Source organism: Pseudonaja textilis, chromosome 1 (assembly GCF_049901715.1).
Source record: "Pseudonaja textilis isolate UNSWEBS1 chromosome 1, rPseTex1.2, whole genome shotgun sequence".
NCBI classification, from domain to species: Eukaryota; Metazoa; Chordata; class Lepidosauria; order Squamata; family Elapidae; genus Pseudonaja; species Pseudonaja textilis.
Window position 1 is genome coordinate 9,403,767 of NC_141990.1, and position 21,634 is coordinate 9,425,400.

The window sequence follows — 21,634 nt, forward strand, 5'->3', positions numbered from 1 at the left end:
AAGTTTTTAATGTCCAGAAATCTTTATTGTCCCTTTGGCATTTAGTTATATTTTCAGCTTAATTGCCTATTGATGCCAAAGTGGTTTTTTCCGATTTCTTTCTTTTTTTAAAATTTTATTGGTTTTTAAAAACAAACATAACAAACAAAACATAAAAACATCAAGCTGTCTCCATAGGTGTACATACAGTGTGCCGGTTAGTTTACAAATTATTTTGTGCTTCCATTTCGTAGTCTTCAATTACAATTACATTACATATAATCTCATATTGTCAATCAAAAACTAAATACCTTAGTGTCATTATTAATCAATCATTTGACTATACTTTTATTCATTCATGTTTTACAAGATAACCACAATTTACTTAATTTATTCATATCATCATCCCAAATCTATCCTAAAATCATTTTGTAATTATAATAATAAAAAAAGTACTTCTTTATATATTTATATATTTACCGTATTTGTCATATAATAAGGCCGGGTCTTATTTTTTTTTGAGCCCCGAAAAAATGGCTAGGCTGTCTTTTCAGGGGTGACTTAATTACCCCCCCTTGCATCTTTGGGCATGCGGGCAGCAACGGCTTGGATGTTGACCTCGGTGTTGGTGGGGCACTTCGTATCGGGGTCAACGCAGGCAGCACCATATCCGGGTGTGCAACAAAAGTACTTCCTAATGGCAAGCCCCCACCACCACCATTCCCCCCCATTTCGCATGTTTTAATATAGGCCTTAATTTTGGGGGAGGGGCTTAATTTCATTTCATGCCTATAAAACATGCTGGGACTTCCTATTGGGGGAGGCTGTATTGTTGGAGAAACAGGGTATTATTTTCTAAAAATCTACATATTCCATTACTGTACTTCGTTATCTAACCATTGATAGAAAAGATCCCAAATTTTATAAAATGGTTTATGCTCTTGTTCTCTAATCTCAAATGTCAATCTACTTATTTCAGCACATTCCAATATTTTCTTAATGATTTCCTCCTGTGATGGTATCTTCTCATTTTTCCAGTTTTTAGCAAATACATTTACAATCAGGTATTTCAAGTCTTTGCTATATATTTCAGGTAAAATTCCCAATAAAAATATCTCTGGTTTCAAGTCTATATGTTTTTTCAACATTTTTTCCAACCACAAGTGGATTTTAGTCCAGTATTTTTTGGCATCCACACAAGTCCACCATATATGGTAAAATGAGCCAGGTGTCTGATGACATTTCCAACATTTTTCGGATTTATTCTTGAACATTCTTGCTATTCTTGTCAGGGGGAAATGCCACCTGTAAAACATCTTATACAAATTTTCTTTATATGCTGTTGACATTGTCATTTTGTAATTTTGAGACCACAATTTTTGCCATTTCTCTAAATCAATCCCATATCCAAAATTCTTCCCCCAAGCAATCATAGTTTCTTTAACTTGTTCTTCTTCTAGTTTAATTTCTAATAAATATCCATACAATTTTTAAATCACCTTTTCATCAGTACCTGTCAAAATCTTATCTAAGTCAGTCAATTTATCATAGAAACCTTCTGTTTTAGGATCTTTATCATACCTTGAATGTATTTGCGCATATGAAAACCAATTCATCTTCATACCTTGTTCCTCTAGTTTTTGCATAGATTTAAGTTCACCCTTTTCATTCAGTATTTCACCATATCTAACTGTTTGTTCCTTTTTATATATTATAGGATACGAAAATGCTTCAGTAGTCGATCACCAGACTGGAATTTTCGAATAACATTGTCTTTTAACCTTCTCCCAGTTTAACCACAGAGACTCCCGTATATAATGTCTTCTAAAATACCCCTGTGTTTTAGTTCCTTTGTACCATAAAAAAGCATGCCACCCCAACAACAGGTCGTGTCCTTCTAATGTCAACAATCTAACATTTCTTAGTGTTATCCATTCCTTAACCCAGGAATTTTTAGCTTGGTAGTACAATTCCCAGTTAGGCAAACCAAATCCTCCTCTAATTCTAGCATCTTGCAGAAGTTTTAACTTTATTCTCACTTTCAAAATAATCTTTTCCAAGCCTAATTGGAATTGTTTGAAACAAATATAAAATTCTGGGTAATATATTCATCTTGATTGTTGAAATTCTCCCTATTAGTGAAAGTTGTAAGTTTTCCCATTTCGCCAAATCTAGCACTATCTGCTGTTTAAGTTTATTATAACTATTCTCTTTTAATGTACTACATCTTGCTGTCAAATATATTCCCAACTACTTGATCTTATTCGTGACTTGAATTTTCAATACGTCTGCCAGTTCTTCCTTTTGTCTTAATAGCATATTCTTTGTCAAAATCTTTGTCTTATCTTTATTTATTTTCAAACCAGCCACCTTTCCAAATGTCTCTATCTTTTCTATCAATTTTGATGCTGTTTCTAAAGGGTCTTCTAAGATGAAAACCAGATCATCTGCAAATGCTTGCAACTTAAATTCTTCCTTTTTGATTTTAATTCCTTTTATATTCTTTTCATCTCTAATATTTCTGTTTAACACTTCCAAAGTTAACACAAACAACGAAGGTGATAGTGGGCACCCTTGTCTTGTTCCTTTTCTTATATTAATAGAGTCTGTCAGCTTCCCTCTATAATTACCTTTGCCGTTTGCTTATAGTATATAGCTTCTATTGCTTGGATGAATTTTCTAGCAAAACCCATCTGTTCCAACAGTAATAACATGAATCGCCAATTCACATTGTCAAATGCCTTCTGTGCATCTAAAAATATCAAAGCCATTTGTTTTTCAGGATGTGTCTTGTAGTATTCCAAGGTGGCAGAAATCCATTTCGATCAAGATGGATGAAATTATTTAAATATTTTTTAAGTCTTTCTGCCAATACTGAAGCAAAGATTTTGTAATAAAAATCAAAGCGGATTTTTCTGATTTCTTATTTAAGTCTCTTAGTTGTCAATATAAGGAAGGAGAGAGAAGAAAAAAAGCCAAACCTTTCCCTTTTCATTTTCTTTCGCTGCTTCCGACTCTTCTTTGGGAGCGATGTTATTTTTTGTAAAATTTAAATTCCAGGGTACCTTAGTTGTTGCTTTTTCAACTTAACCCAGTCAGCCAAAACTTTCACTTCTTATCTTCCTCCTGCACGTTCTTTTCCGGTTGAGTTCTTCTTTGAGGTGGCCATTTCTGACAACCACTCCTACCGCCTTCAGGAAAGGGAGTAATGGCCAGCTGAGGAGGAGAGATGTGGCTCTCCCTGACCCTGCTGGCAGTCTCCCCCCTCTTCACCACCTCTATGGGGTGGCTTAGCCCCGAAACCAGCCGGCTCGGGGCGCTCCAGCGGCGAGCCCAGACAGAAACCGTGCACGATCGTGGATTCCTGTCTGTCGCCAAAGCCCTTCAAACTGGAAGTCCCAGGATGATATCTTCCTAACCAGGACTTATCACCATCATAATTGAATTCACCCACCTTCCTCTTAGTCATCCTCTTCTCTTTCCTTTCCTCTTTCCCAACATCAGAGCTTTCTCCAGAGGTTTAGGACTTCACATAATAGGTCTGAAATGAGATAATTGGAGCTATGGTGATAATTCTGGGCTCATTTGCAGCTTGATGAGAATTTGGGGTTGACTTCATCATCTGTAGGGATGCCCAACACATCCTCATGCATCTAGACAGAGAGATAGTGATAGATAGATAGATAGATAGATAGATAGGGAGATAGAAAGAGAGAGGGAGATAGAGATAAAGAAAGATGGAGAGAGAGAGAGATGGAGCTACAGAGGGAGAGAGTTAAAGAGAGGTAGGGAGAGAGATAAAAAAGATGGCGAGAGAGAAAAGATAAAGAGAAAGAAAGAGAGAGGGAGAGATAAAGTGAAAGGGAGATAGGTAGAGAGAGATGGAGATAGGTAGCTAGATAGCTAGTGATGGAGGGAGATAGAGAGTGGGGAGAGAGAGGGAGAGAGAGAAAGAAAGATGGAGATAGAGAGGGAGATAGAGAGGGAGAGAGAAGGAGAGAGAGAAAGAGGAAGAGAGATAAAGAGAGGTAGGGAGAGAGGGATATGCAGACAGACAGACAGACAGATAGATGTTCTCCATTATGATTTGCCCATAACCTGTTCTTTCAAGTCTCCCAATTATGTATCTGTTGCCACCCTAACTGAGTCCATCCTCCTTGCTGCTGGTCCTTCTCCTTTTCTCCTTTGTTCTACCTTTCCCAGCCTTAAAGCCTTTTCCAGAAAGCTGGATCTTTGCATAATCTCTTCAAAAAAAAAAAAAGAGGATAATTTGAGCTGAAACCCAACGAGCCATCTCAACTCTAGATGCTCAACCCCCCATTCAACCTTTACCTCTCCCGATGCAGCGTCTGCCCCAGCTGAGAGAAAGCAACCTCCCCTTTGCTTTCCCACAACAGCTTCTCTTCCCTTTATGTTTTATAAAACAGCTTTAAACGATCTTGGGAAGAAACGCAGCTCCTTTACGACGCTGAATGATCAGTGTCATGAAAGTTTCCGTGGATGTACAGAGCAATCATCTACTTAGGAGTGAAAGAACAACCTGTTCCTTTTTTTTTTTTTTTGGCTTTGATTATTGCAGCATTAGATCAAAGGGGGGAGGAGAGGGAAAAGCTCGTGTAAATGTCAGAGGAGATACTGGGAAGGAAGGGAGGGTGAAGACATCCGTGTGTGCAAAAATCCGGGGAAGCAAAGGAAAGGGCCTAAAAGGAAAGAGGCAGGCCCTGGGAGGAGCCCCTTCTGCATGGTGGGGAAGGGCAGCAGGAGAACGACCAGTCAGATACACAGATTGGAAGGGACCTTGTAGGTCATCTAGTCCAGAGGTCGGCAACCTTTTGGACCTCAGGGACCACCCAACTCATAATTTTAAATCCAGCCGACCGTAAATAGTTTTCAAAGATAGCAACTAGATAACTGAAGTTTCTGCCAACTGGAGAACATGATTGATGACTCTTGGTAATGGATGTCCCTCATTGAAGAATATGAATTATGATACACCCAGGGGGTGGGGGAGAACCAGGGTCAAGGGTAACAATGAACGATGTGTCTCAGAGTCGACTACACCAAGGCAGTGCCGAATATGTTAACTCCCAATAAATCCTTTTGAAGTTTTGGAAGTTTGGCTCAAGACTCATGATTTAATTGGGGGTAACTGCCGGAATCCTGACACTGACCTTCTCCTGCAATCCTGCACTCTCCCTGTGTCTTCAACAGCTGACCAGTGGCAATCTGCTGTGCCATGCAAAGCAGCTGAGCTTCAAAACCAGGAAATAAAGGTCGGTATAGAGCCAGGGTGGGTGGGAAGCTGATTGGCAAGCAGCTGATTGTTGGAGCAAACTGGTTCGCTCAACATATGATCCTCAGAGCTACTGGGCCAAACCAGTAGAATACCATCACTGCCAAGGACCCTTCCAACTCTGTAATTCTAGAATTGCTGACTTAGTGGCCCATTCTAGTCCACGTAAAATCTCTTATTCCTAAAACACCTAATTGAATGGGCTTTATTTTGGCTTTGATACTTTTAAAATTCTCCTTGGTTCACGCTTCCTTCTCTTTCAATGCCAGCACCATCAAGTGACCAGACTTCCTTCTGGCTTTGGTTTGGCTACTCATGAAACATCTTCCATAGCATCTAGAGCAGAGTTCCTCAACTTTTCCGGCTTTGTGAACCAGGAAAGGGGGAGGGGAGGAGGGGATAGTTCCATGCAAGTGGCCAGCAAGCGTGCACATGCAGCTCCATTGGTGCAAGCAGTATGCGTGCAAGCCTGCCGCTCATGTAAATAGAGCGTGTACGCATATGCTCGCCTGCTGGTTGCACAAGTCGGGATGAGCATGTGTGCACTTACCAGCTGTTTCCACGGCACGGTTGCAAATCCCTCCCGGCCCACTAGTGGGCTGTGGCTCACCGGTTGGGGATCCCTGATCTAGAGGATCACCTTCCCACATTGGCATCCCATTGGTGGCACCCAAAGATTTCCAAATCTTTCAGTCCTGTTTACACAATTTCCTTTGCAACAGGGCCAACGTGAATTCTGATTTTGTCTTCTGATTTTGATTTTGGAATCCTTGATGGTCAGATCTCTTAAGGCTGCAGAGCCCTAGCCGTTCCCATCCCACTCAGGGGTGGGATTCAAAATGTGTTACACCGGTTCGGTGGGCATGGCTTGGTAGGCATGCTTTGCGCGTATGCACACACTTTGTGTGCGTGTGTGCACCAAACACACATTGCGCAGGTGCAGAGGCGTTCCAACTCACCTCCTGCAAGCCTGCACTCTCCCAGCCGCTTCAGAGCTACTGCGCAACACTCTGATGTGCCGCGCAAAGCAGCTGCGCTTCCAAAATAGAGGATAAAGGTGAGTATGGGAGCCCAGGAGGGCAGGTGGGCCCAACAGCAGAGCAGCAGAGAGGTCTCTACTGCTCATCGCTGCTACTGGCTTGGCAGAACTGGGCTGAACCGGTAGAATACCAGCACTGATCCCACTGTGGATTATCCTTCCCACCAAAGTGGTACCTATTTATCTGCTCCCATTTGCTGCTTTCAAACTGCTAGGTGAGCAGGAGCTCATCCCGTCACGCAGCACTTGAGTCTTCAACCTGGGCCATCAGCTTTCTAGTTGACAATAGGAATGGGATTCTGCCATTTTGGACCAGTTCGGGCGAACCTCTTGCTTCGAAGATCAGCTGTCTCTTCATCGGTTCGCTGCGACGATCATATGGGCCCACCAACCCACCCCTGTGCAGTACTGACCTCTATTGTCCCAGCTGATTAGCACGGAAGAGCAGATTGCTGCTCCTCAGCTGTGTTACTCCCCCAAAGCAACATAGTAGGTAAGGACTTTTGTATTGTGTTGACGCGTGCGCAGCGTGTGTTAGGTGCGAACACGCATGATCACCGAACCAGGTGTTATACCGTCAGCATCACACCCCGGGTTGACAAGCTCAGCGTCTTTATCCTCTGAGCCAGGGGTCCCCAACCACCGGTCCCCAGACCAGTACTGGTCCGTGGATCATTTTTTACCGGGCTGCAAAGCTTGGGCGCCACCATCTTGTTTCGACAGTGTTTCCGGTTTTTCGGTTGCTTCCAGGTTTTTGGTTGGAGAGTGCTTCCGGTTTTTCAGTTGGAAAGCGGCGTTTGGGTGCTCGCGCCTCAGTTTCGTTGAAGGGTGGGGCGGCTTCGAAAGAAGAGCCGTCCCGATGGCGGTGGAGTCTCACATTACTCAGGTACCAGTCCGTGGAAGAATAAATAATTGTGAAACCGGTCCCTGGTTCGAAAAAGGTTGGGGGCCACTGCTCTGAGCCATTGCGTCCCTTCCCCCTATCATATCAAAACATAATGATCAGAAATGTGCAAACACTTCTATTCTCCTTTTAGACTTTGGCAGCCTGGTGTGGTGGCCTTGTGGATTTCTGGGAATGGATCCTTGAACCGTATTATGGATATGGCATTCTAGCTGAAATAACCAGATCAGAGGAGGAATGGAAGATTCCACACATTCCTAAAAGTTACATTCTGCCCAAACCGCACAGTTGTTATTATTTGCCTGTTCCTATTATAGGAGACCTTATTAATGTCAGATGGACCAAACATGCTCTTTTAAATTCTCTCTTATTCCACCAGGATAGTTTCATCTGCAGAAAAGTTCTAGGCTTTTAAATGAAAGGCCTGAAGACTAAAACATACGAAGAAGAATGGTTGCAGAAACTGGGTATGGTTAGACTAGAGAAAAGAAAGACTAGGGGTGACAGGATAGCAGTGTTCCAGCCTTTGAGAGGCTGTCACAAAGAAGAGGGGGTCAACTTATTTTCCAAAGCACCAGAAGGCAAGACAAGAAGCAATGGATGGAAACTAATCAAAGAAAGAAGCAACCCGGAATTAAGGAGAAATTTCCTAATAGTGAAGACAATCATCCTGTGGAACAGCTGGCCACCAGAATTTGTGGGTGCTTCATCGCTGGAGGTTTTTAAAGAAGCTAGACAGCCACTTGTCTCAAATTGTATAGGGCAGGGTTCTTCAAACTGGACTTCAACTCCCAGAATTCCTCCTCCAGTCATGTTAGCTCAGGAATTCTGGGAGTTGAAGTCCACAAGTCTTAAACTTGCCAAGTTTGAAGATCCTTGGTATAGGGTCTTCTATTTGAGCAGAGGGTTGGACTAGAAGACTTCGAACGTCCTTCCAGCTCTATTCTGATTGACATTGGCTGCCATATTAGCCTGCCCAAACATTCCATCAGTTGATTTTAGGCCACTGTTTCCCTACCTTGGCAACTTAAAGATGTATCAACTTCAGATTCCAGCCATGCTGGTTGAGGAACTCTGGGAACTGAAGTCCATGCATCTTCAAGCTGCCAGGATTGAGAAAAACACTGCTGAAGGAGACCAGTCCTGATCACCTTTTGAGCTGGGGCTCTTCTGTCTGATGAATCTTTTTTGTGTGAAGATTGATGGTTGCTTAAGTCGGCGAAGATTTCAGTCATCCAAGTAAAGTTGTCTAGAAGGTGAGTCGTGCAAACTTGGACGTCTTTTGGTTTGAAATGCTCTGGTGCTTATCCAGGTAGCTTCTAAAATAAAAAAAGAAACAAAAAAAAGAACATAAGTCCAGTTGCCATGACTCTGCTTCCAGATGATTGCTTAAAGCTTTGTAGGTGCAACCTCTACTCTGCTGTTTTGTTGATCTTTGAAAATGTAGACTCTGCAGCTTAAGGGAGCTTACAAAAGTTCTGAGTTCATTTACCAGCAATGCTATTTATAGTAGGGGTCCCCAACCACGGGCCAGTAGTGGGCCACAGCATGCCAGAAACCGGGCCACACAAACAAGCAAAACCCCTTCAGCAAGATGCAGGCAGCACACAAAACCACTCCCTCTGTGGAAAAACCTCTCTCCACGGAACTGGTCCCTGGTGCCCAAAAGATTGGGGGAGCGCTGATTTACAGGGAACATTTTGCAAATTGACTGATAAAATAGTTCTAAATTCCTGTACCTAGAGTAGGCAAATAGAAGGAAATATCCTCTGACTGACTTTAAGAGAGCTCCTCCCTCCTTTCTCCTTTACTGCAAATCAAAGAAGGAGGATCCCACTCCAATCTAAATTTCAACAAAGGGGATTTAACATCCACTTTAAGTAGAAAGATCAGCAGAGATATAAGAACAGAGAAAAGTAATGGTAGGAGAATTGAATGCATGACTAAATCTTTTAATGTTGGGGATATATTGCACTGAGGGTGTATGGAGTAAGATAAAAATGCCATTCCGTTTGTATTAAGATATGTTTTTCCTCAGCAAGAATTGTTGAACAAGCTATAAATATCTGGGTTTACCTATTGTACTAATCCATAAATCAGGATTTTCGAACAATAATAGCTGGATTCTCATAACATGCTAAACTGTTAGTCGTGCTGAAATATATTGTGGGAACTCAGTTACTTAACACTAGCAAACAATGAAGGCATAGGGGGCAGTAATTGGAATTACATAAATTTTGAATGGTGTTTTATTCATGGCAAACATTTTTGTGGTCAGGCATTTGTTTCACCCTGTTGATTTAATTGGTTTTATCCTGTTCTCCATCTTACCTGTTGTATTTGCTTTTGCTTTTATTGCATTGCAATTTGGAGAAGTGGTTTTTGTTTTCTGCTCTTGGTGATAATGATGGGTAGCCCTGAGTGGTGTTTCAGCAATAAAAGAGAGGGAAGGCTGATACAACTCCATGACAAACATGTTTTAATTTCCCTTCATGTCAGTTTCATTAAACTTTACAGCAGGGGTCTCCAACCTTGGCAACTTTAAGGCTTGTGGACTACAACTCCCAGAGTTGTAGTCCACAAGCCTTAAAGTTGCCAAGGTTGGAGACCCCTGCTTTACAGGGTCTGTTCTTGAAAAGTGTCTCCCTACAAATCAGCTAATGAAAAGTATGGAAGCCTGTTTATTATCTGGTATATACGTAGTTTAGAGCTAATGTCTTACTAGGCCAATTACAAGGGGCTTTCAAATTAGGGCAGATTTAAGAATTGGGGAAGGGGCTATGCAATCCCAGGTTTGGAGGGAAATCCCGGCATCACACAGGAGTCTTAACATCAAGATGGATTCCTGCAAAGCATTTGGGAAACCTCAGAAGCACAGCAGAATTGTAGCCATGTGAGACTCCCGAGGAACTATTTATTTTATTTATTTTATTTTGTCAAGCGATCATTAGATAACAGGTATAAGTAAGAACATAGTTATGAATACATGGATATGTATAAGAAAAATAAAAAATATAAAAGAAACAACAGGACAGGGACGGTAGGCACATTGGTGCGCTTATGCATGCCCCCTACAGACCTCTTAGGAAAGGGGTGAGGTCAATAGTAGACAGTCTAAGGTTACAGTTTTTGGGGTTTGGGGAAGAAACCCCAGAATCAGGTAGAGTATTCCAGACATTGACCACTCTGTTGCTGAAGTCATATTTCCTGCAATCACATTTGGTGCAATTAACCTTGAGTTTGTATCTATTATTTGCTCTTGTATTGTTATGGTTGAAGCTGAAGTATTCATTGACAGGTAAGTGGTTGCAATGTATAATTTTATGTACTATACTTCAATTGAACCGAAGGCAGCGTAGTTCTAGGTTGTCTAGGTCTAAAATTTCAAGTCTGGTGTCATAAGGTATTCTGCTACGAATATACACATAGTAGGATACTATAAGTCTTCAACTTAAGACCACCAGGGAGTCTGGAATTTGATTCTAAGTCATAACAATCATAAATCAAGGCACCTCATGATCATTTGGTTTTACAACTCTTAATGACAATAAAGCAAGTAGCTGCTATTGTTAAGTGAATCAGTTATTAAACAAATCTAACATCTCGAATGGGCCTCTTTTGCCGTAACACATTATAAAATGCTGCAACTGGTTGGAAATGCAAACCAGCTGCCAAGCACCCAAAATTTTATCACATGACTGCAAGGGGTAGGCAGTAGTTTTAACTTTGAGGACAGGTCAAAAGTAGCTTTTCTAAAGTCCATACATCAAGTATTGCAGGCCCACTTGGCAAAAGAAAGCTGAGGCCATATTGGTTGGAAATATGCAAAAGAAGTCTTTCTTTTGCAGTGACGAAAATGATGAGGATGAACTCCAAACACTCATTAAGCAACTATTTGTAAGTCAAAGACTGACTGTAGGCCCTGACATTTCTTGGGCAAGCTCAGCTTTAGGGCCTAATATGTATGATCCACAACCCATTTCTTGCTACTTTGCTAGCAATTGCTATAGTACTAGGAAGTAACCCACTCCACCCCAACGCCTGTATTGTCTGTGTAGCAATTGCTAGTGGTATTTTCCTTGTAAAAACCAGAAGGTGAATTTCCAAACCAATAGTCCTGGCTGCTTTATGTGTAAAATCTCATTAATGGAGCGTCGGAGGAGGTGGAACTCTTTCTCCTGAGTTAACTACTGATTATAATGAATGTATCACATATGGGTTTGTTGCTGATTTGGAGTTTTTTCTGGTATTTTCCAGCTTGGATGACATTTAGCGATGTGGAAGAAATTTAGGATTATTAATGCTGAGTCTGTAATCTTGCCAGGAAGTTTTGCGACAGAGAAGGGAAATGGGAAAGGGTTATTTTAATGCTTCCTGGGATTAGGATGTTCCTTTTTCTTTAAGTGTTATTCTCCCTTTTGCCCTGCTGTTTTCGCCAGGTAGACTATCCCAAGAAGTATTCTCCTCCCCTGAAGTGGTTGCTGCTGGGGCACCCCTTGAACATTTGTTGAAGTGGAGCGAAGAAAGACAAGATGGGACGGTCTGTCTGGCTGCTCCAATTCTGCTGAAAAAGGTAGGAAAAAGTGCTTTTCAAATGGCAACTGGATTTTCCTGTTTTTTTTTTCCCCTTGAAAACATTTCACTTTTTATCCAAGAAGCTTCTAACTGAATGGGGAGGGAATATGAGCCCTGGAGGCGCAGTGGTTAGAATGCAGTATTGCAAGCTGACTCTGCCCACTGCCAGCAGTTCGATCTAACCGGCTCAAGGTTGATTCAGCCTTCTGAGGTCTGTAAAATGAGGACTTAGATTGTTGGGGACCATATGCTGACTCTGTAAACCGCTTAGAGCCGTGATGGCAAATCTATGCCACACGTGCGGGAAGTGGCATGCAGAGCTATCTCCCCGGACGCTGCAGCTGTCACCCATTGCTCTTTCACATGCATGCGCCGGCCACCTGGTCTTCTGGTTTGTAACACTGGCCGGCGCATGCATGTGCATTAGAAACCAGCCGACCACCTGGTCTTCGCGTGCGCATGCACATTAGAGGCCAGAAGACCAGGTGGCCGGTGCGCATGCCCATGTCAGGAGCTGCTCTTCTGGTTTCCAGCGCATGCACATGCATTTTGGCAGTTGGTGCATTTTCAGCATGCGTGCGCTCCTGTTTCGGCACTCAGTGCTGAAAAGGTTAATCACCTCTGGCTTAGAGAGAGAGGGCTGAAAAGCACTATGAAGCGGTATATAAGTTTAAGTGCTATTGCTATTTAGGCTTTAGGGTTTTTTTTTTAATTCATATGTTGCCTATCTCCCCGGTAAAGCAAATCTTGTTACAAATACTACTGGAATCCAGCACCCACCCATGAATAAAGCCTGATGAGAATACTGTGCCACATTAGTGTGCCTTTAGCGATATAGTAAATGTTTATTTTATTTTTTTTAAAAGAGCTTGTTGAAAGGATGACATCTTCTATGAGCCCCAAACCTAGGCAGACGAAAAAGAAGGCATTTTTTGTGACTGCAGTCACATCCCATGGTTTAGTATTTTTATTGTGTTTGTGAGTCATCCAGGTTTGTGGATGAAACCACTGCAAGCAAGTCAATGCATCAACAAATGGATTGGAGCGTTAAAAAACCCAAACCTAAATTCTACCTAACTAGGCCTTGTATGTGTGAAGCCAGTTGCTAGGTCTTTCGTTGACCCAGTTATCATTATGTGATTCTGTGATTTCCTCTTATCTTCCTTTTGGTCCATATCATAGGAGGTAATTTGGCTTTGTGTTGAGCCATTCAGACACAGCAGCATTATAACTGCTTTGTAGAAGGTTCTGCTTGTTGCATGTCCGTAGGAGTTACTGCTTTGGATTTACATCCTTCTTTTGAGGAGCACATTCAGAACAGGCATTCAGATAGGAATCGAGGATATATGGGTAGTCCTCAACTTACGAACAAAATTTATGATGTTAAGTGAGAAATTTGTTAAGTGAGTCTTGTCCCATTTTACAACTTTTCTTGCCACATTTGTTAAGTGAATCACTGCAGTTGTTAACACGGATGTTAAGCAAATCTGCTTTCTCCATCGACTTTGCTCGTCAGAAGGTTTTAGAAGGTGATCACATGATCACATTTATATTGACTGTTTCCTAGTATGATTTGATTGCTTATTGTACCTATGACTATCGCTAAGTGTTGTACCTTATGATTCTTGATGAATATATCTTTTCTTTTATGTATACTGAGAGTATTTGCACCAAGACAAATTCCTTGTGCCTCCAACCACACTTGGCCAATAAAGAATTCTATTCTGGGATACTGCAGCTGTCATAAATGTGAATCAAGCCAAATGCAAATCACATGACCATGGGGATGATGTAATGGTCATAAGTGTGGAAAATGGTCATAAGTCCCATTTTTCAGTGCTGTTGTAACTTCAAACAGTCATTTAAGTGAACTAAGTCACTAAGAAAGTCAAGGACTGCCTGTACTTGTAATTTGATGTAATTCTTTTTTATGTTGTAAAAGAAAATGTGAAAGAAATCCTCCTTCAACTATTTGAAGTTTTATTTAATAATAATGCCCTAAGGCAACAGCTGTGTTGATATTTCTCCCAAAGTTGTGGTTTATTGACCCATACTCTATTTTTTAAGGGACACTAACCCTACATTTACACATCAGGCAGCCTTTTTTTTTTCACCAAGTCACACAGCTGCATAAAATTTTTTAATTAGACATGCTGCTTTATTGCCCTATTAGTTTTTTCCCTTCCCTAACAACTAATTGGTGTATTAAACCGTTCTTTCTTTTACTGATTTTTTTTTAATTGTAAAGCCTGGACAAAAACTGTAATAAAGAGATTTGATTCAATTTGATCCATGGCTTATGAGTAAACCAGAGATGGTTGATTTTATAATAGTAAGCTATAAACTAGTGATTTCATCTCACAGTGGCTGAAATCACACACTGCTGGAGAATAGAATAGAATAACAGAGTTGGAAGGGACCTTGGAGGTCTTCTAGTCCAACCCCCTGCTCAGGCAGGAAACCCTATATCATTTCAGACAAATCGTTATCCAATCTCTTCTTAAAAACTTTCAGTGTTGGAACACCCACAATTTATGGAGGCAATTTGTTCCACTGATTAATTGTTCTGTCAGGAAATTTCTCCTTAGTTCTAAGTTGTTTTTCTCCTTGATTAGTTTCCACCCATTGCTTCTTGTCCTGCCTTCAGGTGCTTTGGAGAATAGCTTGACTCCCTCTTCTTTGTGGCAGCCCCTGAGATATTGGAACACTGCTATCACGTCACTCCCTAGTCCTTCTTTTCATTAAACCAGACATACCCAATTCCAGCAACTGTTCTTCATATGTTTTAGCCTCCAGTCTCCTAATCATCTTTCTTGCTCTTCTCAGCACCCTTTCTAGACTTTCAACATCTTTCTTACATAGTGGCAAACAAAACTGGATGCAGTATTCCAAGTATGGTCTTACCAAGGCCTTATAAAGTGATATTTACACTTCACGTGATCTTTCTTCTATCCCTCTGTTAATAATGCACCCCAGAACCGTGAGTATTGTTGATGAAGTAGAAGATGCTGTCAGATTACAGTAAGTCCAGAAACAGGCTGTTTTCCTGTTGCCTTTTTAAAATCAAAAATTGAACTATGCGCTCTGAGCTTGAATGATTAGGGCAGATTAATGGGTGAGGGGAAGACAGAGATTTGCTGCTGATTAGAACATGGGACTCACTTCTAAAGCCAGCTTAATCTTGCCAGTTGGTTTTCTCAAGGAAACTGCTTTCTGTGGACTAGAGATGTTAAAAGAGAAAAATAGAACATTCTTATTTTTTTTCTCCTCCTGTAAATCTTTGCCGCTTCACCTTCTAAGTGAGTTCCATTCTACCCAGAGATGGATGATCCCTATGTAAAGACCTTGTATTTGGGATGCCTGTCCAGAAGATAAATGGATGTACTGTATTTAATTTGAAAATATTACTTTCCATTAAGGGTGGTGCTTCATGGAGCCATTTCTGTTTATGCGCAAATAGATGGATCATTAATTCCATATCCAGCAGTGCGGTTAGATAATTTTAGGCTCTGTTTAGAAAGGGGCCTTCATGGCTGTTTTCAGGTTGCCATTATTAAAGAAATGGAAACATTTTTTCAATCCAAAACAGATGTCCTCTCGGTCTAGCAAGTTTTGTGGATATGCAGATCCATCAATCTTGGCTAAATGTGAGCCAACATTTGATTGAGCAGCTGGAAAAAATTGCCAGTAGGTATTTGATGGCTATCATAATCACAGTTCTTTTTCATTTCCCCTTGTAGCCACAACTTGTTCTCATATCTCTGAGGTTTTTAATTCAGCTCTAGCCAAAATTCCAATGTCTTTCTTTAAAAATGAGGTATTAATCTATTTCCTGAAATGCACTGAGGCTAATTTCATGTCAAGTATTTAATACACTCGTATATTGTCAGTTGATAAACGCCAACTCGTATGAAGATTGAACTGTTTTGCTGAGTTTTTCCCTGATTTGAATTGATGTTCCCATCTTTTCTTTCTTTCTATTATGGTACTGCCATTCTGTTTTACTTTTGTAAGGTTTTTGTATTGACTGGGTTTTCTTCTTTTTTTTTTCCTGTGCAAGTTGCTGAGATTCAATTTATTTCAGCAATCTAGTTATATGTTTAATAAATTAATATCCTGACACCACCTTATTCAACTTTCTTTCATATCTCTCCTGACTACTGTGATGACTGTAAGTCTTTTGTTATAAAATGCAGGACAAGAAGCAATGGATGGAAACTAATCAAGGAGAGAACCAACTTAGAACTAAGGAGAAATTTCCTGACAGAACAAATGATCACTAAGCGATTGACAAATCAAATAAATATTAAAAATACTAAATACTAAAAGACTTCTAAGGTCGGTTCCAACTGTGCCATTCTGTTTCACAAAGCTGTCATTTAGATTTTATTTAATCATTTTCTTTGCTTTTGAATGCTTTTCCTAAAGCAAAGGTATACACTTAAGCAATTTCTTATCCTTATTAACCTCTTTGGAATTTATCCCATTTTCTAATTTGTTCTTTATTTTCGCACGAAAATATGACCTGTGCACCCCAGACATAAATCTGAGGATGGAAGCATGCTCTTCCCCGCAGTTCATTTCGCTTCTTTCTTTGCTTTTTTTGAACAGACCACCATAGGATCTGTTACATTTCTAATGCGCTGAGTGTAATTCAGGATATTGTAGGTGCCCCCAAGATGGCAAGATGCAGACCACCCTATGTTGCCTTAAAAGAAAGGGTTTAGAGCAGGGGTCTCCAACCTTGGCAACTTTTAAGACTTGTGGACTTCAACTCCCAGAGTTGAATTCTGGGAGTTGAAGTCCGCAAGTCTTAAAGTTGCCAAGGTTGGAGACCCCTGGCCTAGAGCAGTGTTTCTCAACCCTGACAACTTTAAGATGCTTGGACTTCCCCAGACAGAATTCTCCAGCCAGCCATAATCTTAAAGTTGCCAGGGCTGGGAAGTTATAAGAACTGGGTTTGCATAAAATAATGAGAATATGTTTGGTGGGAGGGAGCTGACTTCTGCTTCTGACCTTTTGGCTATAAGGTATCCAAAAGAGAGTTAGCAAAGAATCTGCACATGGCAATACAATAGAAGCTACAATAGAAGCTTCTTCTCTGCTACCCTGAAAAACACCGCTAGGCCTTGAGCCTGTTCTTTTAAAAGATATCGATTTTCAAATTACAGCTTTTTCAAACGACAGTCGTCTCTTTAGCGACCGTTTGAAGTTACAATGATACTGGAAAAAGTGACTTCCAGCCAGTACTCACCACTATCTCAGCCTACCCACAATCAAAATTCAGGCGCTTAGCCATTGGCATGTATTTATGACCATTGCAATATCCTGGAGTCATTAATCACCATTAATGCGCAGTGGCTAATTCTGCTGATTGTCGGCTGCCTGCAATTTGGCAGTTCGAATCTCACCAGGCCCAAGGTTGACTCAAGCCTTCCATCCTTCCGAGGTGGGTAAAATGAGGACCCAGATTGTTGGGGGAAATAGACTGACTCTATAAACTGCTTAGAGAGGGCTGTAAAAGCACTGTAAAGTGGTATATAAGTCTAAGTGCTGTTGTTATTGCTTTTTGCAACCTTCCCAGCCAGCTTCTGACAAACATGGTCAATGGTTTGCTTAACAACCATGTTATTAACAACAGCAAGCCATGGCACAAAAAAAAGCTCATAAAATTGGGTATGACTCACTCAGCAACTGCCTGGCTTAACAAAGGAAATTCTGTTCTGAGTTGTGGTTGTAAGTCAAGGACTACCTATATAAACCGTTTGAACTGCATCAGCAAACCTGTACGGCTTTCTTGGCCACAGAATGTAAGAGGTGCTTCCGGGATTATTATTTTTTGTCTCCACTTTGCGAGATTGGCTGATGAGGGAAGAAAGAAAGATTTTATAATTAGCTTTCTGTATCCGGAGATGCCTTAAGCAAGCCTCATTTTTCTTATTTGTTTTTAGCTGGGCAACGCCTGTTGCCCCCTGCCCCCTCCCTCCCTGTCCCCATTAAGTGTCGGTGGCAGCTCTCCCTGCATAAAGATTAGCTTTAAATCTTCCTCTCCAACTTTAATGGACGGAAGCCTGTCCTGCTTAAATAATTTACAGCCGAGGCCTGCCTCCCCCTTGCCCACTTTGAAAGCGCACCGCATTGGGTTGCCATAGAAACGCAGTCTGCTTTTGCTTTGCTGGCGGCTAAGTTTATTTCTCTTCCCTTTCTACAATCCCCCATCTCCCCGCCCGATCCTTGTGGGGCCTTCTGGAGGAGGCCTTGAATGGGAAGGATGGCCAGAGTGAGGCACGTAGATCTCTGGTTCGTGTAGTGGGGCCTAGCCTTTGATCCAACTACTGGGATTTTTGTGTTTCTGTATTCCCAGAAATGCATGCATGCATGGAGCAGAGCATTAGCAGCTCTGATTTCTGCATACAGAAATCTGCAGACACAGAGACAGTTTTTTCCCTCGTGCCATCATTCTGCTCTAACACCTAATCCCAACAGCACTCTCTTATGTCTAAGTGTACTTATCCATGTAGTATGGCTGTATTATTTTTAGCCTTCTCATCTGTTCCACTACCTTCTCTTATCCGTATCATTCTTATGATTATTGCTTTGATATTGTTGTTGTTGTTGTTGTTGTTATTATTATTATTATTATTATTATTATTATTATTATTATTTGCTTTGCATGTAGGTTGAAAGTTTAGGGACTAGAGCCAAATTGCTTGTGTGTCTAATCATTCTTGGCCAATAAAGTGCAGGTAGTCCTCAAATTATGACCACCATGGAGCCCAAAATGTCTTTTGTAAGCGAGACAGTGAGTTTGCTTTTGCCCCATTTTATGACCTTTCTTGCCATAGTTGTTAAGTGAATCACTGCATTTGATGAGTTAATAACTGGTGGTAAAGTGAATTTGGCTTCCTCATTGACTTTGCTTGTCAGAAGACCATAAATGATTTCAAAATACTGCAACTGTCGTAAAAGTGAACCAGTTGCCAAGCATCTGAATTTTGATCACATGACCATGGGGATGCTGCAATGGTCATAAGTGTGAAAAATGGTCATAATTCACTTTTTCAGTGTGGTTGTAACTTTGAACAGTCACTAAATGAATGATTGTACCTGTAGTCTATTCATAGGAAGCTGAGTGACTCCCAAACAAGCCAAGTATCTAATTTGGTATATTGTTCAGAGCCGGCTGTTTCAACTGGGATGTCCAGATTTATCACTACATAACCTATCATCCCCAGCATAGCCCTGATAGGAATCTCCTTCCAAAGTATCTGCCATGCTATATTGGGAAGACTGAGACATTTTTGGCTAATGGGAGAGATAGTGTTAACCCAGCCCAGGTAGAGAGAAAACTGGGAAGAAGCATTTCAAATTATCTAAAGAGATTGTCTGTGGAGATTCTCAACCATCCAGATCATGGTTGTCTCAGAAGTGCTTTTCCAAAAGGCAACTGGACTTTCTTGGTGTTTTTTTCCCCCTTGAAAACATTTAGCTCCTCAACCAAGAAGTTTCTTCAATTCAAACTCAGAACGTACAACTGACTTAAAACTGAAGAACCATCTTAGTTGAGAAGCGAAACTTTTTCAAGGAAAAAGCCAAGAAACTCCCGTTACCTTTTGGGAAAGCACCTTTGGGACATCCAAAGAGATTTTGCCTTATCTCTTAAATGGCAACTCAGCCCAGGTGGAGGAAAAGCTGGGGAGAAGCATTTTAAAGAATTCAGAGACTCTGTCATGATGAACTCACTAAAAAGGAAGCTGGGAAATTCTATTTTCCATTCCCAAAACTTTACGTTTACCCTACAACTAGCATTAAAGACACCTGACTGCAGTCTCTCTAGTTCCAGGTCTTGCCCAGCTGTGCAGCTACAAAATTTCATGCAGATGTTTCTCTTATCTCTGTTTGGTGAAAACAGGAATTGAATCAGGAGCATTTAGCCAGTGTGTTTGCCCTAGGAAGCTCCTGTAGTCCTTGTTTAGGGATCATTCAGAGTTACGAAGGACCTCTATCATCCAGGTTCCAGAGTTCCCACAACTGCGCACACAAAGTCACATGACTGCATTTGGGTGCCTAACAGGCAGCTCACATTTATGGCTGTTAACAGCATGCTGTGTATACATGGCCACAATTTTCAGTGTATTTATTTATATTTCCTATTTCTGCCAGTTTCTGGTATTTACTTTCAGATTCAGTTAATGACTGCTGCAAAAAAAGGTAGCAAAATCAGGTGTGGTCAATGACTGCTTAATGACCAATACAACTTACCACCATAATTCTGTAATTCAATGATAGTTGTAAGTTGAGGACTACTGTAAGTTGTTGATCCATCTAGCTTGATATTCTCTCCACTGAAGGAAGTCAGGGTTTCATGGCAGAATGATATTTTGGAGTTTTGTGGTGATGTTGGGAGGTGCACTCATAACATGGCTTCCATGTGAGTGCAGGCAATCGCAACACTGCTCATTTATAGAGTGTGTTATCTTCTTTGCAAAACTGTGAAAGCATTCTTTCAGGCAAGGACAGACTAACCCTTCCCCTCCTTCCCTCCCTCCCTCAGACAATGTATTACTTCAAGCCTGATTGGGTAACTAAAATCTTTCATTTTCCTTCTTTCCTTCCTTCTTCCCTCCCTCCCTCCCTCCCTCCTTTCCACTAGGGGACACATTTTTTTCTGGGGTACCCATGTTGTTTACTGACAGGTAAAGTTTCTCCAGGATTTCTGGCATGGCATAAGTTCCAGGTACTAAATCTGAGTCTTTCAAGCAAGCAGATGTCTTGCCATGCAGCCATTCTATGGTTTTCAGCCAGCAAGTTCCTAAAAATAATGACAGCATGGAATACAGTCAGAAAGCAAAAGATGTGCTTGGGTTGCTTGATAAAAATAACAGCTGGTCTTTCAGACTGAAAACTATTTCCACATCAATCAGAGTCATCTCTCTGTAAAAACGGCACATTCCAGGCTCAGGGAGGAAGATTTTAAGAATGTGAAAGGCCTCAGGCTAGTGGTGAATTGAGGAAAGGAAGATTAGTAGTTACAAGTGACCAAAAACCTTTCAGTATCTTGCAGGGAGGTTGTGTGGATAAAGCAGGTAAAATCTTCCCTCCCCCCCACAAAAAAACACAAACCACTTCCACATTGAAAAAAAATGTTAAATATTTATTTATTAGATTTATATCCCACCTTTATTAGTTGATAAATAATTCAAGGCAGCAAAGATACATAACACTTGTTCTTCCTTCTATTTTTCCCACCACAGCAATCCATCATTTGTTTTAGGTTGCCTATTCAGAAGTTAATGCTTGTAGTTCCCTTCGCCAGCATTCTCGCACTCTTGAGATACCTTAAATTAATTAGACATAAGCATTAATTTGCTCTGCTCATACTCTCCTGCTAAGAATTTATATTATCTGTCTGCAGGTAAACATTTATTATGGTGTATTGCGTTAAGAACCGTTCTGGTTTGAATTCAAATCATGTAAACAAACACATATCAAGCAGTGGTGGTGTGCTACTGGTTCAGACAGGTTCAGCCAAACCGGTAGTAAAAAATGCCTCCGATGATCAGCTGAGAGGACACGCGCTCGATCACCAAACTGGTAATGGAACAGGTAGGATCGCACTGCTGATATCTAAGTATAACTTTGAAACATGAGGACAAGTATTTTTTGGCTTTGGGGTAAACCATGTTTGTGATATTGGCAAGTAATTACACAAGAGATTTTTCCTCCAATGTGATTTCTTTTTCCAAGATAGTAGCTGTCAATTAATGATACAAGAATTTTGTTCAGTCCTCTTCCAATTAAAGAGTTTGGTTTCTTTTTTCAAACTTTCCAGAATTCCCTGCTT

General features: G+C 41.0%; 1 protein-coding gene across 10 annotated transcripts in view; it reads left to right on the forward strand.

Annotated features, from left to right (window-relative positions):
• Positions 1-21,634, forward strand: part of CUEDC1 (CUE domain containing 1) — an 88,201-nt gene that overhangs the window by 15,884 nt on the left and 50,683 nt on the right. For 4 of the 10 annotated variants that reach the window (XM_087925705.1, XM_087925712.1, XM_087925693.1 and 1 more), the window contains one exon: positions 11,655-11,788. The exons of 1 other annotated variant lie outside the window; for it this stretch is intronic. The gene's annotated coding sequence lies outside the window, so the exon portion shown is untranslated. Of the gene's footprint in view, positions 1-11,654; positions 11,789-15,986; positions 16,129-21,205; positions 21,397-21,634 lie in introns of all 10 variants that reach the window. 5 more of the 10 variants (XM_087925719.1, XM_026710175.2, XM_087925751.1 and 2 more) reach the window with 3 other exon arrangements.